The 17,109-nt window shown below is 34.6% G+C and overlaps 1 protein-coding gene across 7 annotated transcripts in view; it reads right to left on the bottom strand.

Annotated features, from left to right (window-relative positions):
* The window catches only part of WDR25 (WD repeat domain 25), a 251,388-nt gene that overhangs the window by 232,327 nt on the left and 1,952 nt on the right, over positions 1–17,109 (bottom strand). Inside the window, exon 3 of one of the 7 annotated variants that reach the window (XM_074291276.1) lies at positions 14,841–14,885. The exons of 5 other annotated variants lie outside the window; for them this stretch is intronic. The gene's annotated coding sequence lies outside the window, so the exon portion shown is untranslated. Of the gene's footprint in view, positions 1–14,840; positions 14,886–15,158; positions 15,258–17,109 lie in introns of all 7 variants that reach the window. One more of the 7 variants, XM_074291277.1, reaches the window with a different exon arrangement.

Raw genomic sequence — 17,109 nt, forward strand, 5'->3', positions numbered from 1 at the left:
GGAGGGGGGGGGGGAGAATATCAATGGAGTACTGATGACACTTAATCTGAGTAGTTAATGAAAGAAATGGTCTATACAATAAAACTGGTCACAAACAAACAAAAAAACACCTGTTCTATCAGGTGATATCAATGATTTAACTGACAGATTTTAATATATCTGTGATAACCTCATATTTTAAGATCTAGGATAAGTTTTTTAGCTTTTGAATGGATAATAAGGTCTTTGGAAGTAAGAGGCAGCATGTTTTTTTCTAAATCATTAAATAACTTATCTTTGGTTGAAACTCAAATTAGGGTTACAAAGTATTTGAACCCAGAAATCAGGATACTTAAGTCCCTTCATCTATCCTACTACGTCTTTCTTTCTTAAGCCTAAACTGAAGCCAGTAATTACTAGAACTCTTTGGGGTAGATTTCCATAAACACCTGCAGATGAAGCTGAACAGTGATGAAAGCCAGTCATCAAACTTATTATCATAGTAAGGTACTTTGAGTGGAAAGAACAAAGACTGTTTCTTTTGAGCTCTGATAGAAAATTGATGAGAAGTATAAGAAGATGCACTAGAACTGACCACTAGATGGCACAGTGGACCAAGCACTGGATCTGAAGTCAAATCCTATTCAGACTCTAGCTGTGGTAATTTCCTTATCTATAAAATGAGACTCAGGATAGCATATATCTCACAGGGTTGCAAAACTTAAAGTGCTACATAAATGCTAGCTGTTGCTATTATGGTAAGTATTATCACTATACAATTATTAGTACAATACTATAATTAGTATTATTATTATTATTACTTGGGGTAGCTAGGTGGCACAATAGATAGAATGTCAGGTCTGAAGTCAGGAAGACTCAATTTTCTAGTTCAAATCTGGACTTGCTAGTTATGTGATGCTAGTCAAGTTACTTAAAAATCTTGTTTGACTCGGTTTACTAATTTGTCAAATGATCTGGGGAAGAAAATGTCAAACTACTTCAGTATCTTTGCCAAGGAAATCCCAAATGGGGTTATGAAAAGCTAAACACAACTGAAATGCCAGCAATAAATTATTTCATCAGTCAGCTATCATAGTTGTTAGACTACTACAATGAACCCAATAAGATGTTTGCTAAGTTTTTAATTTTTCTCCTATCCCGGGTCAAGACCCAGATTTTCAATTTCTGCTTCTGAGTCCTTTATTAGCCAGTCCCAGACAATCTCATGTTCTTTTTTTTTTCCCCTCCTGAATTACTTCTTGTTTCTCCAGAATAGGCATATGAGTTCAAGGCTCTCCACAATCTAATTATATATACACATATGTATACGTATAAGACATATGTGTATAAGGCATATGTATATATACATATACACACATGTATTTACTTAGTTCCATATTTAGACTACCTATTTTTAAAGACTATATATATGTATTTTAATCTCCTATTAAGATGTAAGTTCTTTGTAATCAGGGAATATTTCGTTATTTGTTTTTGTGTCCTCAGTGCCTATAACGTAAGTGCCTAAAAAATACATGTTTACTGATTGATTGGTTACACATTCTACACTAGATAAATTAACCATTTTCTGATATAATTCTTCCCTCTTTTTCCTCCATGCATTCACATAGGCCATCCTCCTATGGAGGATGTACTACTTTTTCATCTTCATTTATTAAAATAATCCTCTTCCTCTAAAGCTTACTTTTTCCAGGAAGCTTCCTCTGATTTCCCACATCCAGATGAAAGTGATGTTCTCCTGCTCATATTTGCTAAAAGTACTTTATTGAGATGTCTGTATTACAATAATATTATAAAGGCTACAAGGCTCATAAAGCTATGGCCTTGTTCACTCAAACCTCCATGGTCTGGGGTAATAAAGTCCTCAGGATCACCACATACCTATATTGTACAAGGTTTTATGTCCTTAAGATACAAAGATAGATAACTGTCACAATAATTCATATTTTATGGCATTTCATAGCTTACAAAACACTTCCCTTGCAACAATAAAGTTCAAGTTTTATCCCTGACTGCTAGGCATATACCTCAAGGTCAAAAATAGAAAGGATGATCCCATGTAAACCAAAACTTGCATAGCAGCATTTCTATGGTAGGAAAGAATTCAAAACAAAGTAGATTATGATATATTACTGTGCCATAATGTGAACGCGAAAAATTCAGAGAAGCATAGGAAGACATAGGAAAAGATGCAGTCAGAATAACAATATACACAACAAAAAAAATGTAAATAAAAAAGGAAAATGAATACTGTGTAATTATAACTAAGCTTTACATAGAAGAGTTAAGAAATAATAGCAGCAGCATATTGTTAAGAGTAACATACTGCAAACTCAGTCAAACTCAGCTAATGTGTTTGTTTTGAAAAGAATTTTTTGGGGGGACATTAGTATGGGAAGGGAAGAGACATCAAGTATGGGCCCGATAGCTTATTTAGCTGTCTTTACTAGGATGTGATGTATTGGGAGCATAAAAAGTTTTGAGTTGTTTGGTATAGGTTCAAGTCCTATTGTCCTAGAAAGAAGGGGGCTTTCTTATTGTTACAAGGGATAACTTGTTGGGAGATTGAGGAGTGAGATATATTTAGAAATGGAATTGACTGCAAAAAAAAAAAATTACAAAAAAATTACAAAAAAATTCCTTACCCCCATTTTGTTGATGTGAAGACTACAGTTCAGAGATGTTAAATCATTTACATGTCACCATATGAGTAATAATGATCAGAAGCAAGATTCAAGCCCTATCTCTAGATTCCCTCTCCAGTCTTATTTATCCACTCCTGCTCTCCATCCTTGTTTATAGAAGGGCTCTGATGTGTCTAACAAATGCAATGCAAATTAAAATGGCATTTTTAATACTATCATCAGCACAAAGAGAAATCATTTCTGTCTAGAAGCGAACCTAAGAGGAAAATGTTAACTGAACTTAGGACTATTTCCTGTGGCATACATTACTATAAAAGACAATCCTAATGTGTATATCATGTATAATCCATTTAATCTATGTCTATGTTTCAACCCCTAAATTACAATCTCCAAGAAGGCAGGGTACATGTCTTATCTGAACTTCATATATTCCCCAAGAGCTAGCTTAGTTAGGTGTGGGGTTTTTTGTTTGTTTGTTTGTTTTTTGTTTTAGGATTTGTAAAATAAGGTAGGTGTCAGGAAGGAATGTTGTGGTTTGTCCTTCATTTTCTAAGAAGATCATAACAACGGGGAGAAGATGCCATGATATGCAAGTGAATTTTATTTAAGTGAGGGAGGGTTGTGCAAAGTCACCAGTTTGCTTTCTCCAGAGCTATTTGGGTCCAGTGGTAAGATTCAGACTAGGCTGACCAGAGATGACCCTGGATGTTAGGAAGAAATATATTTGAGAAAAAAGAGGGTGGGAAAGTGAAAGAGAGTGAGAAGTTCAGCATGAATTAAGCATGCTTTATATGAAAAGGGAAAACTGTGAGATAAAGTTTTGAAAGATAGGATGTGGGCCAAAAAAAAAACACCAAATGTCAAGAAGAGAATCAGTCCAGATACAATAAACCTTTGGTTTTATCTCCACTGGTCTACTCAAAGGAAAAAAGCCAAACTAACTGATTTATCATATAATACATTCATTCTCCCTTCCTGACAAGGAATATAGAAAGAACAATGATGGAGATGGGGAAAACATCTATAAAATGGTATAGTTTTAAGACCACTCTCAGGGGAGAACTTTTACCTTTCTCAATTTTAATGGGAGCATAATAGAATCACCAGACAGAATTCCCCTAAACAGAATGGCTCTACACAAATATTAAATGCAATATATAAATTGGATACATTTTTAGATGTTTATGTAATGCCAAAAGGAAAATTAAAGTGATCTATTTTTTGCCTTTGAGATAAAAGTCAGCTAATACACTGTTCTTGATATTTTCAGCTTATTGGGAGATGAGGGGGGAGAGGGGAAGGGAGAGAGGAATCTGCAATTCTAAGCTAACACTTAACCATAAATCTTTTATTAATATCTTGTCCCTAGAATAAAGGATCATCACAAGTAGGATCATAAAATAAGAATTCTATTTCAATCTGATATCACAATCCATTTTCTTTTGATTAAATTTATGAAAAGAAAAATAAAAGGACGGAAAAAGGAAAACATGAAGCATCTAAACTCCTAGAGCAGGGAAACTTAACTTTTTTTCATTGCCAAGGATTTTCTGCCACAACTAAGCTGTCTGATGAAATCTTAGGAATATCTTCTCAAAACAAAAATCTTTTAAATATGTACAATTGAAAGTAATACTAAATTACAGTTAGCAAAAATAACCATGTAATTTTTTTTTTTCCCCCAATTCAACTTCATAGACTTCCTGTAATCTTAACCCCAGGTTAGGAATCCCTGCACTAGGAAGTAACTGAATTATATTTCCTCAACATTAAGGGGCTGAATTAAATGATGACAGGTAAAATTTGGGTCAAAGCTTCAAACTTCTTCTTTTTTTTTTTAAAATTAATGAAATTAACTTTAATTTATATTAAAGTATGTAACTATTGAAGTTCGTTTACATATGTTTGATGGTGACCCTTTGGAGGAAGCTTCCTCGTCCATGACCTGTGTGCTTTGTCCTCTACTTCATCTTGATTGTCGTCTTTCTAATCTAACTTATTTTTTTTAATTCCACGAATTTGAAAAAAATAAAGTACTCAGATGGTTTTCAACGTTCACATTTGCAAAACCTTGTTTTTCAAATTTTTCTCCCTCTGTCCCCCACAACCTTCTTCCCAAGACAGTAAGCAATCTGACACAGGTTAATAAACATGTGCAACCCTTCTAAACATAAACCCTCCTCATGCTGTGAAAGAAAAATTAAATCAAAAGGGAAAAAATGAGATAAAAAGATGAAAATTCGATGCTTTGATCCACTTTCGTCTCCATAGTTCTCTCTCTGGATGAGGATGGCACTTTCCATTACAAGTTTATTGGAATTGACCTGAATCACCTCATTGTTTTAAAGAGCCAAGTCCATCACAGTTGATCATAATCTAATTTTTTTGTTACTATGTACAATTTTAGCTTGCTTCTGTTTACTTCACTTAGCATCAGTTCATGTAAATCTCTCCAGGTCTCTCTGAAATTATAAAGCTTCAAACTTCTTGACAAATTTCTCACATTACTTCATTCCCTTTCTTCTTCTTTCCCTTTCTTCCTAGGTAATCAGCCCCCAATTCACTGTCATTATCTCACTCCTCAATGACACCACAGACCTGACTCAGTCTTCCTCTCCATCCTATCCTCTACTACCATCATCAGTGATTTCAATACTTATCAATAACCCCAACTTCATATCAAAATACTTTCTTCATATAATCATAATTTCATGTAGTAGGCAATACAAGTATGTCTAACTTCATTTGTCAGTCAGCTACCATTTATTAAGCATCCACTATATGCCACTTTGATTAGCAATGGGAATACAAAGAAAGACAAAAAGCAGCCCCTGTTTTCAAGGAGCTCATGGTCTGACAGATGAAACATCATGCAAACAGGTAGGAACAGACAATATAATAGGATAAATTGGGGATAGTATCAGAAGGAAGGCACTAAGATTAAGGAGGACTGGGAAAGATTATTTGAGGAAGATAGGATTTTAGTTTGAGCTGAGTTTAAGATGTTTACAAATATGCAGTTGGAGATGTGAGAATGGTGATGAAGAGAAAAGTCAGAGCTCAATAAGTAAACCTGAGAGGCATTTGCATAGAGATAGTAATTAAAACCATGAAAACTGAATTAGTCTTCAGCAAGGAGTAGAAAGGGAGAAGCACAGGACAAAAACTTATGAACTCTTAAATCCAGCAAAGGAGACAGAAGAGCAACAAGACAGGAGAGCAATGTCACAAAAACCTAGATAAGAGAAAATATAAAGGAGAAGAAAGTGATCCATAGTGTTCTAAGTTGCAAAGAGATCAAGAAGGATATGGACTGAAAAAAGTTCACTGTGTTTTTCCATTAAGAAATCATTAGAGAGTTCCAAGATGGCAGAGTAAAGTCGGGAAGCTTCTCAAGCTCTCCCATTTTCCCTAGAAAACCACATGAAACCAAGCCTCTGAACAGAGACTGACTGAATGAAACCATTCTCCAGCTCAAGATAGGTCAAGCTTCAAGTAAGGTCATTCACACTGGGGTGGAAAGAGTGTTCAACCCAGGTCAGACAGACTCTGGGAAAGTTGGTGAGAGGGGCCTAATCACAGGAGATCAGCAAATAAGACCTTCGTTCCTGGCTCAATAGAGAAGCAGATCACTGGGGCAGCTTCCAGTCACAGCTCAGAAGGCAAACTCTAGAAAACCAGGACATTTCCTGCACAGAGGAGGCAAAGCTACCCCCTGCAAACCAAGAGGCCCCTGAGCTCAAAGCCAAGGCTCAGAGCTGCACAGAAACTTGGGACAGTGCTCTCTTTACCCCAGGAACAGAGCTCAAACATAAAAGTTAAAAAAAAGAGGGAATACCAAAAGAAAAAAGAAAGAAAATGAGCAAGAAACAGAAAAGAACCTTGATGATGGAAAGCTATAATGGTGACAGGGATGACCAAAACATAAATTCAGACAAGGACAGAATGTCCACATAAGAAACCTCAAAGAGGCTTTTTGGAAATGATCATAAAAGACTTCAAAAGGCAAATGAGAGAGGTAGAAGAAAAAATGAGAAAAGGAATCAGAGGCATACATGAAAGAGTCAACAGTTTGGAAAAGGAAGGGAAAAAATTGTCTAAAGAAAACAACTCCTTAAAAATTGAATAAACCAAATGGAAAAAGAGATATAAAAGATAACTGAAGAAAACCACATGAAAAACCAGAACAGGGCAAATGAAAGGTAATGACTTTGTGAGACATCAAGAATCAAACAAACTAAAAAAGAATGAAAAATTGAAAGAAAATGTGAAATACTTCATTGGTAAAACACCCAACCTGGAAAATAGATCCAGAAGATAATTTAAAAATTATTGGCCTGAAGGCCATGACCAAAAAATGGACCTGTATAGCATTCTACAATTAAGTCATTAAGAAAAACTGGCCCAATATTAGAATATATTTCTAAAGAAACAGGGGGGAAAATATTCATTAAAAGAATTCATCACTCATCTCTTACAAAGAGATCCAACAAGGAAAACTTCCAAGGAATTTTGATGCCAAACTCCAAAACTATATCTTTAAAGAAAAATACTGCAAGTTGCCAGACAAAAACAATTCAAATATCAAGGAGCAACAGTCAGTATTACTCAGGTTCTGGCAGCTTCTATAATAAAGGCCTAGACAGAAGGCCTGCAGTACTATATTCCAGAAGACAAAGGACATAGGGTTACAATCAAGAATTACCTATCCAGAGAGACTCAGAATCATCTTTCAGAGGAGATGTATCTTCAATGAAGTAAAAGACTTTCAATCATTTCTATTGAAAAAAACAACAACAACAACAACAACAAAAAAAAAAAAAAAAAAAAACAGACCTAAATAGGAAATTTAATCTACAAACACAGGACTAGAACCATAGAAAGGTAAACAGAGGAAAATATATGTATATTTGAAGGTTGAACTGTTTACATCCCTAGATAGGAAAATAATATCTATAACTATATCTGACAGGAGGGTAGACAAAAGGAGGGCTAAAGGTGTGGTTGTGAATGGATTTTGATGTGATGACATCAAAGAAAAAGACATTAAGGGATGGGAAACTACTGGAAAAAGAGGAAAGGGGAGGTATAATGTGACAATTCATAAGAAGAGGTGCAAAAAAACTTATTAAGATGGAGGGAAAGAAAGAAGGGGGATGAGCATTGTCTGAAGCCTGATCTCATCAGTTTTGGCTTTAAGAGGGAATAACTTAATCATTCAGTTGAGTTTAGAAATTTATCTAAACCTATAAAGAAATAGAAGGAGAAAAAGGAAAAGAAAAGGGAGGGACAGGATAGAAGGGATAGAAGGGAAAAGGTAAAAGAAGTGGGGAAAGATAGATAAAAAATAAGGTAGTAGGTGGAGTGGGTTTAAAAAAACAATAGTAAGAGAAGGGGAAGCTGTGATAGGAGATAAGGTAGTGTGGGTGGGGTGGGTTAAAAAAAAAACTAAGAAGGGGTGAAAGAGAGAACAAAAGCATATACAGGAGAGAAAATACAATGGAGAATTGGTAATCATAACTATTAATATGAATGGGATGAACTCTCATAAAACAGAAGCAAATAGCAGAGTAGATTAAAAAATAATCCTAAAATATGTTGCTTACAAGAAACACATTTGAGACAGAAAGACACATATAGAGTAAAGGTAAAAGAATTTATTATGGGAACAGAATGTATTATGCTTCAATTAAAATTTTTAAAAAGCAGAGGTAGCAATTCTGATCTCAAATAAAGCAAAAGTAAAAAAGAGGTTATTAAAAGAGATAAGGAGGTATGTATGCACCAAGTGCTAAAGCAGGCAAATCTCTAGAGAAGATTTTAAGCTATTTACAGAAAGAATAAGATAGAAAAATTATTCTAGTGGGGGACCTCAAATTTACACTCTAAGAATCAAACAAATCTGACCACAAAATAAACAAGAAATTAGGGAGGTTCCTAGGATCCTAGAAAAACCTAAATATGATAGACCTCTGGAGAACACTGAATAGGGACAAAAAGGAATACACCTTTTTCTTGGCAGTATTTACATAAAAAATTGACCATGTATTAGGGCATAAAAATCTCACAATCAAATGCAAAAAAAAAGCAGAAATAGTAAATGCTTCCTTTTCAGATCACAATGTAATAAAAAATATATTCAATAAAGAGCCAGGGAAAGATAGACTAAAAACCAATTGGAAATTAAATAATCTAATTCTAAAGAACAGGTGGCTTAAACAACAAATCACTGAAACAATCCATAATTTCATCCAAGAAAATGATAATGATGAGACAACATACCAAAACCTATGGGATATAGCCAAAGCAGTTCTTTGCCTAACTCTGTGGCATCAATTTTGACAGTCTACCCAAAATAGATGAATATTTACAAAAATATAAACTTCCCAGATTAACAGAATACTTCCCAGAATAACAGAATTCCCAGATTAACAGGAAATAAAATACTTAAATAGTCCCATTTTAGACAAAAATATTGAACAAGTCATCAATGAACTCCCTAAGAAAAAATCTCCAGGGCCAGATGGATTTACAAGTGAATTCTACCAAACATTTTAAAAACAATTAATTCCAATACTATGTAAATTATTTTAAAAAATAGATAAAGAAGGAGTACTGACAAATTCCTTCTATGATACAAATATGGCACTGATACCTAAACCAGGAAGGACCAAAACAGAAAAAAAAAAAAAATTACAGATTAATCTCTCTAATGAATATTGATGCAAAAATTTAAAAGAAAATATTAGGAAAGAAATTATAGCAACTTATCAGCAGAATAATACAGTATGACCAAGTGAGATTTTTTTTTTTTTAACCAGGAATGCAGGAAAACTATTGCCATAACCAACCATATCAATAACAAAACCAATAGAAATTATATGATAGTCTCAATAGATGCAGAATAAGCTTTTGACAAAATACAGCATCCATTCCTATTAAAAACACTAAAGATAATAGGAATGAAAGGAGCTTTCCTTAAAATAATAAGCAGTATCTATCTAAAACCTGCAGTAGGCATAATTTGTAATGGATGCATTCCCAAAAAGATTAAAAGTGAAACAAGGATGCCCATTATCACCATTATTATTCAACATTGTACTAGAAAAGTTGGCTTTAGCAATAAGAAAAAGAAATTAAAGGAATTAGAATGGGCAATGAGGAAATAAAACTATTACTCTTTGCAGATGATATGATGATATATTTATGAGAATCCTAGAAAATCATCCAAAAATCTACTGGAAACAATTCACAGCTTTACCAAAGTTGCAAGATATAAAATAAACCTACATAAATCATCAGCATTTCTACATATTACTGCCAAAGCCCATCAGCAAGAGATAGAAAGAGAAATTTCATTTAAAATTACTATAGACAAAATAAAATACTTGGGGGTCTACCTGCCAAGGCAAACTCAAGAACTATATGAACACAATTATAAAATACTTCTCACACACGAAAAATATAAGATCTAAACAATTGGAAAAATATAAATTGTTCATGGCTGGGCCAAGCTAGTATAATACAAATGACAATTCCATCTAAATTGGTCTACTTGTTCAGTGCCATATTAATCAAACTGCTAAAATATTATGTTATAGAACTAGAAAAAAAAATGATAATAAAATTCATCTGGAAGAACAAAAGATCAAGAATATCAAGGAAATTAATAATAAAAAAAAAAAAAATACAAAGGATGGTGGTTTTGTAGTATCAATCCAAAAACTATATTATAAAGCAGCAGTCATCAAAACCATTTGGTACTGGCTAAGAAATAGAGTGGTGGATCAATGGAATAGACTAGATACATACAAAACAATAAGGAAGACCTATAGCAATCTAGTATTTGATAAACCCCCAAACTCCAGCTTCTAGATTAAGAACTCACTATTTAACAAAAATTGCTGAGAAACTGGAAAATAATGTCAGTAATTCAGCATAGACATACATTTCACACTCCATTCCAAAATAAAGTCAAAATGGACTCATGATTTGGGCATAAACTATGATTCCATAAACAAATTAGGAGAACAAGGGATAATTTACCTATCCGATCTTTGGAGAAGGGAGGAATTTATGACCAAAGAAGAACTACAGAATGTTATAAAAGGCAAAATGGACAACTGAGTACATTAAATTAAAAAGGGTTTGCATAAACAAGATTAAAAAGGAAGTACAAAGCTGGGAAAACATATTTACAGCCAGTATTTCTGATAAAGGTCTCATTTCTAAAATATATAGGGGGTAGCTAGTTGGCGCAGTGGATAGAGCACCAGCCTTGAATTCAGGAGGACCCAAGTTCAAATCTGGTCTCAGACACTTAACACTTCCTAGCTGTGTAACCCTGGGCAAGTCACTTAACCCCAGCCTCAGGAAAAAAATAAATAAATAAAATAAAATAAAATATAGAAAGAACTCTGATAAATTTATAAGACTACTTATCGTTCCCCAATTGATAAATGTTCAAAGGATATGAACAATTTTCAGATAATGAAATTAAAGCCATCTATAGTTACATGAAAAAAATGTTCTAAATCACTATTGATTAGAGAAATGCAAATTAAAACAACTCTGAGATACCACTACACACCTCTCAGATTGGCTAAAATGACAGGAAAGGATAATAATAAATGTTGGAGGGAATGTGCGAAAACTGGGACACTAATGAATTGCTGGTGGAGTTATGAAATGGTCCAACCATTCTGGAAAGCAATCTGGAACTATTCCCAAAGGGCTATCAAACTGTGTAAATATTTTGACCTAGCAATGCCATGACTGGGTCTATATCCCAAGGAAATTTTAAAGGAGGGAAAAGGACCCACATGTGGGAAAATGTTTATAGCAGCTCTTTTTGTGGTAGCAAAGAATTGCAAAAGGAGTGGATGTCATCAATGGCTGAACAAGTTATGGTACATGAAGGTAATGGAATATTATTGTTCTATAAAAAACAATGAACAAGCTGATTATAGAAAGATCTGGAAAGATTTACATGAACTAATGCTGAGTCAAGCAGAACCAGGAATACATTGTACACAATAACAGCAAGAATGTTCGATGATCAACTATGAAAGGCTTGACTCTTCTCAGTGGTTCAATTATCCAAAGCAACCCTAATAGTTTTTGGACAGAAAATGCTATCTGCAACCAGAGAAAGAACTAAGGAGACTGAATGTAAATCAATATATGCTATATTCCCTTCTTTTTTATTGGGGTTTTTTTTTTTAATCTTTTCCATGGTTTTTCCCCTTTGCTTTGATTTTTCTCTCCCAACACAATTCATAAAACAATGTGTATTAAAAATAAAAAACTGAAATAAAAAAAGATCATTAGTAACTTTGAGAGACCATAATGAGGTCAAAAAACAGATTGCAAAGAGAAAAAAGGAAGCAGAGTTACTTGATATTAATGGCCTTCTCAGGGAGCTTAGCCACAAAAGGGAAGAGAAATAAAGAACTATAGCTTGTGAGGATGAAGATGAGGAAGATTAAAAGAGGTAATAACTTGCCTATGGTTACACAGCTACTAAGTGTAAAAAAGAGGATTTAGCTCAGGTCTTTTGACTCTAAATGAAGTATCCCTTTCACTATATCATGGCTGCTCCTCCCCCAAGTCTGGTCACACAACAACATGGTCACATTCTAGGCTTTCTTATCTTAAAGAACTGAACTATTTCTCCTCTGAAAAACCTTGTGTAAAACTGAATTATAAATCCCAATTTCTTATTATACTTTTCTATCCCCATATCTCCTTCCATGTTTTTCACATTCTTTTTAACTTCTCCATCTTTTTATCCTTTCTAATTCTGCTAGTCTTATCTTCCCAACACTAGCCTCATCTGTCTCCATGTCCAGTTTTGACTTGTATTACCTTTTACTCTATTAGCCACCTTCCACAGTTCCTGATCAACTACTATTCAACCCTAGTACAGAAAGTACAAAAATTAAGATGATTTCATCCACTATGAGCTTATAATGGGCATTCACTGCTATTAGGTAATCCTACTTTACATTTTTCTGACTCCCTTATTTCATTTTCTACAATGACTTCCACACCTTTTCTTCTCAAACCTCCAACAATATTTAATGCAGATAAATTGTCTCTAACTTCACTGAAATAAACACTGTCCAACAGAAATTCTCTCAACTATCTTCTTCTACTAAATACACAGAGGTAACATTCATTACTTCTTCCTATCTTTTTATCTTAGAGGAAAAGTTCAGCATTCCTCTTTCTGTGACTTTGAACTCATCTCCTCTAGTCATCCTAAGACCAAATTCCAGTATTACTCCTCTCTCCTACATTTCTCCTTTTCTAATGATTATTTCCCACGTACCTACAAGCATGCTTGGATAACTCCAATCTCTAAAAGATTAGAAGTGTCTTTGTCAGGATGCAAAAATGGTCCCTCAGCCCCGTCATGTAGCTTCTACCATCTTCTCCTTCCTTCCCTACTAAACCACTTGAATTAATAATCCCATACTTCAAAGATACCGACATTGCCTCCTCTATTCTTTACAACCTAACTTCTAGACTTGCTACTCTACTGAAGCTGCTTATTGCCCTCCTAATTAAAGTTCAACAACCTTCTTTTCCTTTTTTTTCTAACATCACCCTCCCTAGCCTCTATGGCCTGTATCTGAAGCTTCATTTTTCTTCTTCAGCTTCTCTGTTTGTCCACTGAATATATGTGCAGCCCAAGATAATATCTTTCACCATCTTTTGTGTGCCCATCTCATTTACTCCATCAGGGTCAATCATCACTCATACAGAGAATTTCTGCATTGTATCTCTGGTTCTAACCTCTCTTCAGAGTTACAGATTTATATTTCTATTTACTCACAGAACATCTGCACAGAACATTCCACTAGAATATGAAATTTAACTTGTCTAGTTTTTGATGATTACTATCTTACCTCCTTAACCTGATCTTCCTTCTTACTTCACTATTTCTAAGGTATGTTCTCTCCCATTTATAAAACATTGGTATTACCTTTAAATCTCTCCTCTTTTTTAACTCTTACATATAATTACTAGATTTTATGAATGAGACCTTTAGAATATCTTTGGGATTCATCCCTTCCTCTCTATTCTCTATAGCACTGCCCTAATATAGGCTTTCATTATCATCTGTCTAGACTATTGTAGTGAACTCCTAATCTTCACTCTTCAACCCCTTCCACAGACTTCTATTAGATTGGTCTTCAACCTACTCAAGCCACTCAAGTGGCTCTTGCCAAAAACCTTTTAAGAGCTCCCTACATGTTTCTCTACATTCCACACTATCATTCCTCATACTCATCCAGTACTTTCACACTTCTCTGTGGCTCATCATATTCCCTAAGTTTATAATGCCTTACCTTCCATTTCTGCCTAATGCAGTTCTCATCATGTTTTAAAACTTGGCTCAAATAATACATCCTAACTACTTTGGTAATGCCTCTAATATTTTTATGGTTTTCAGCCATGTCCAAGTCTTCATGATCCTGTGGACCATACTGTCCATGGGGTTTTCTTAACAAAGATACTGGAGTTGTTTGTCATTTTGTTCTCCAGTGGATAAAGGCAAAGAAGTATTTTTCCTCAGATATTTTTAGGTACTTTAATCAAGGTCACAAAACTAGTAATGTCTAAGGCCAAATTTGAATTTAGGTCTTCCTGATTCTAGCCTCAGAGTTCTATTCATTGAGCCACCTAGCTGCTCCTTGTATTTTAGTAAACTGGGTCAGATTCTCTATAAAGTCTTACTCGGATGCCTCATCATAGAATGAAAATTATTCTTTCTCAAACTAAGGCTACATTAATGGGAGAATATTCTGCCAAACTGGAAAGGCTTTGAGTTCACTGTCTGAAGACCAACTTATCCAAGCACAGAGATTCACCAGTTCACCAATATGTGACAAATTATTTGAGCATGACAAACTATGCAGTAAAGAAAAATATAAATAGCCCTCAGAATTGTGCAGCCCTCTTCCACCCTGTAATGACAGTGGTAGAACAATAGGCCACCTATCAATCCTTAACAATTTACATTACCCATAACTTACTTTCAATGTAAACATATGTCTTGTTTGGTGCATATTATTCAATTATCTGCTAATCTTCTAAATATTTTGCCATATCAGTATTATCTGAGTAAATTCAAAGCAAGTCAATATTTATCAAGTGCCTCCAATATAGACTAGAGGGTATACTTACTCAGATAAAATAAGACACAATCTTTGACCTCATGGAACTCAAAATCTGGTAAAGAAAATAAAACAAGAATACAAAAAAAGTATAGAAAAAATGAGAATACAAGTATAAAAGGGGCAGTCCAAGCAAAACGCTATGAGAAATATACGGAGAGGTTATGTCAATTTAACTACAACAAATATTTATTAATTACCGCATGAAAAGCATGACGTTAGGCAAGATACAAAGTTTGGATAAGTCATAATCTCTGACCCCAAGGGTTTACAATCTAATACAAATGCAAAGGTGGATTAATATTGGGAAGTCACTGTAATTAATTACTTATTTCAATATTTGAGGATCCAAGATTTCAATGATTTGGGTTCTTCCTCCAAAGTTTTCCAACCCCAACATGTCTTGGGAGATGGTCTTTGTGAATTGCTGAGGACAAAAAAAACAAACAAAAAAAAAAATCACCAGCTGGTGGCTAACCAGTAATGAGTCTCTCCTGTCCTCTTTAGTTAATCAATATTTATGGAGCATAAATTATGTCTGTGGGGCTGTATTAGGCACTTGAGACACGCAAAAGGCAGAAATAAAACAAACCATGTCTTCAGAGAGCTTACCTTCTATTACAGGAAACAATATGTATAAATAATTAGATACAAGACATATACAAAGTAAATATAAGATAATTTCAGGGGAGAGGAGAGGCATTAGTTATTGAGGAGAATCATTAAGGTCTTATGTAGGAAGTAGCTAAGCCTTTCAAAGAGTGAAAGGGAGTGGGGACAGAAGGCTTTCCAGGCTTGGGAGACAGCCTATGCAAAGCACATACAGACTATCACGTGTAAGACAGCAAGAAGGCCAACCAGTTTGGCTACAATATGGCAATTCATGGGAGAATAATGTTCCTTTTTTTTAAAAAAAAAAGTATGGCTCTCACTCTATAAAATACTATTATGACATGGTTTGTTTTATTTCTGATTTTGTTTGTTTGTTTGTTTGTTTGTTTTGTCCTGTGGTCAGATTTGTTTGATTCTTAGAGTGTAAATTTGAGGTCCCCCACTAGAATAATTTTTCTATCTTATTCTTCCTGTAAATAGCTTAAAATCTTCTCTAGAGATTTGCCTGCTTTAGCACTTGGTGCATACATACCTCCTTATCTCTTTTAATAACCTCTTTTTTTACTTTTGCTTTATTTGAGATCAGAATTGCTACCTCTGCTTTTTAAAAATTTTAATTGAAGCATAATACATTCTGTTCCCATAATAAATTCTTTTACCTTTACTCTATATGTGTCTTTCTGTCTCAAATGTGTTTCTTGTAAGCAACATATTTTAGGATTATTTTTTAATCTACTCTGCTATTTGCTTCTGTTTTATGAGAGTTCATCCCATTCATATTAATAGTTATGATTACCAGTTCTCCATTGTATTTTCTCTCCTGTATATGCTTTTGTTAAAATAGAACGCAAATTTTAGGAATAGATTGGATAAGTGGGTTGAAAGGAGTAGAAGATGAAACTGCAGGCTATAAAACTGGAACACTTGAAGACTTGTAGTAATTGCAAGTATTCTTGCCAGAAATAATAAAATTAAGTAAAGAGGATAGGAAGAGGGATGGTGACAGGTCCTGGGTAAGGATTCCTGTCTCTAAAACAAAAGTCAGCAAATTAAGGCCCCTGGGTCAAATTGCCAGCCTGTTTTTGCATTAATCAAGTGCTAAAAATAGTTTTTGACATTTTTCTAGATTTGGCTCTCAGGCCAGTTTGCCTGTCCTATACATCCAGGATGAGAGACCTCCAATAAGCAGCTGGTACTATGGAGCTCAAGCTTAGGAGCCAGACTAAGACTGGATGTGCCGGTAGTAATAACACGTCTGACGCAGCAGGTTAGGGCAGGAGATATGGCACACAGAGTAAAGAAGGCCCGGGCCAAAGTCTTCGGCTCCATCAAAAGTAAGCTGCAAAGTATGGATAATAAACTAAACCAATAAATAAACAAAAATAATAATAATAAAATAAAATAGCAGAGGACACTGAAAAAGACCTGTAACGATTGCTGCCCCCGTTTTATTTATGAAGAATTAGACTCAGAGAGGGGTCATTTAGTTGTTAAGTGACAACTCGTTACCCACTGCCTGTACCTTATTTATGCACTGAGTGGACGGTAAGGGGGAGAAAAGAAGCAGGGAAGAAGGAGCGTGGGCTAGTTGTCCAAAGGGCAGGAAGTGGACGAAAGAAGCAAAGAAAAAGAAGGAACACAGAAAACGGAGAAAAGAAGAGCGGGAA

This window comes from Sminthopsis crassicaudata, chromosome 2, assembly GCF_048593235.1.
Source record: "Sminthopsis crassicaudata isolate SCR6 chromosome 2, ASM4859323v1, whole genome shotgun sequence".
Lineage (NCBI taxonomy): Eukaryota > Metazoa > Chordata > Mammalia > Dasyuromorphia > Dasyuridae > Sminthopsis > Sminthopsis crassicaudata.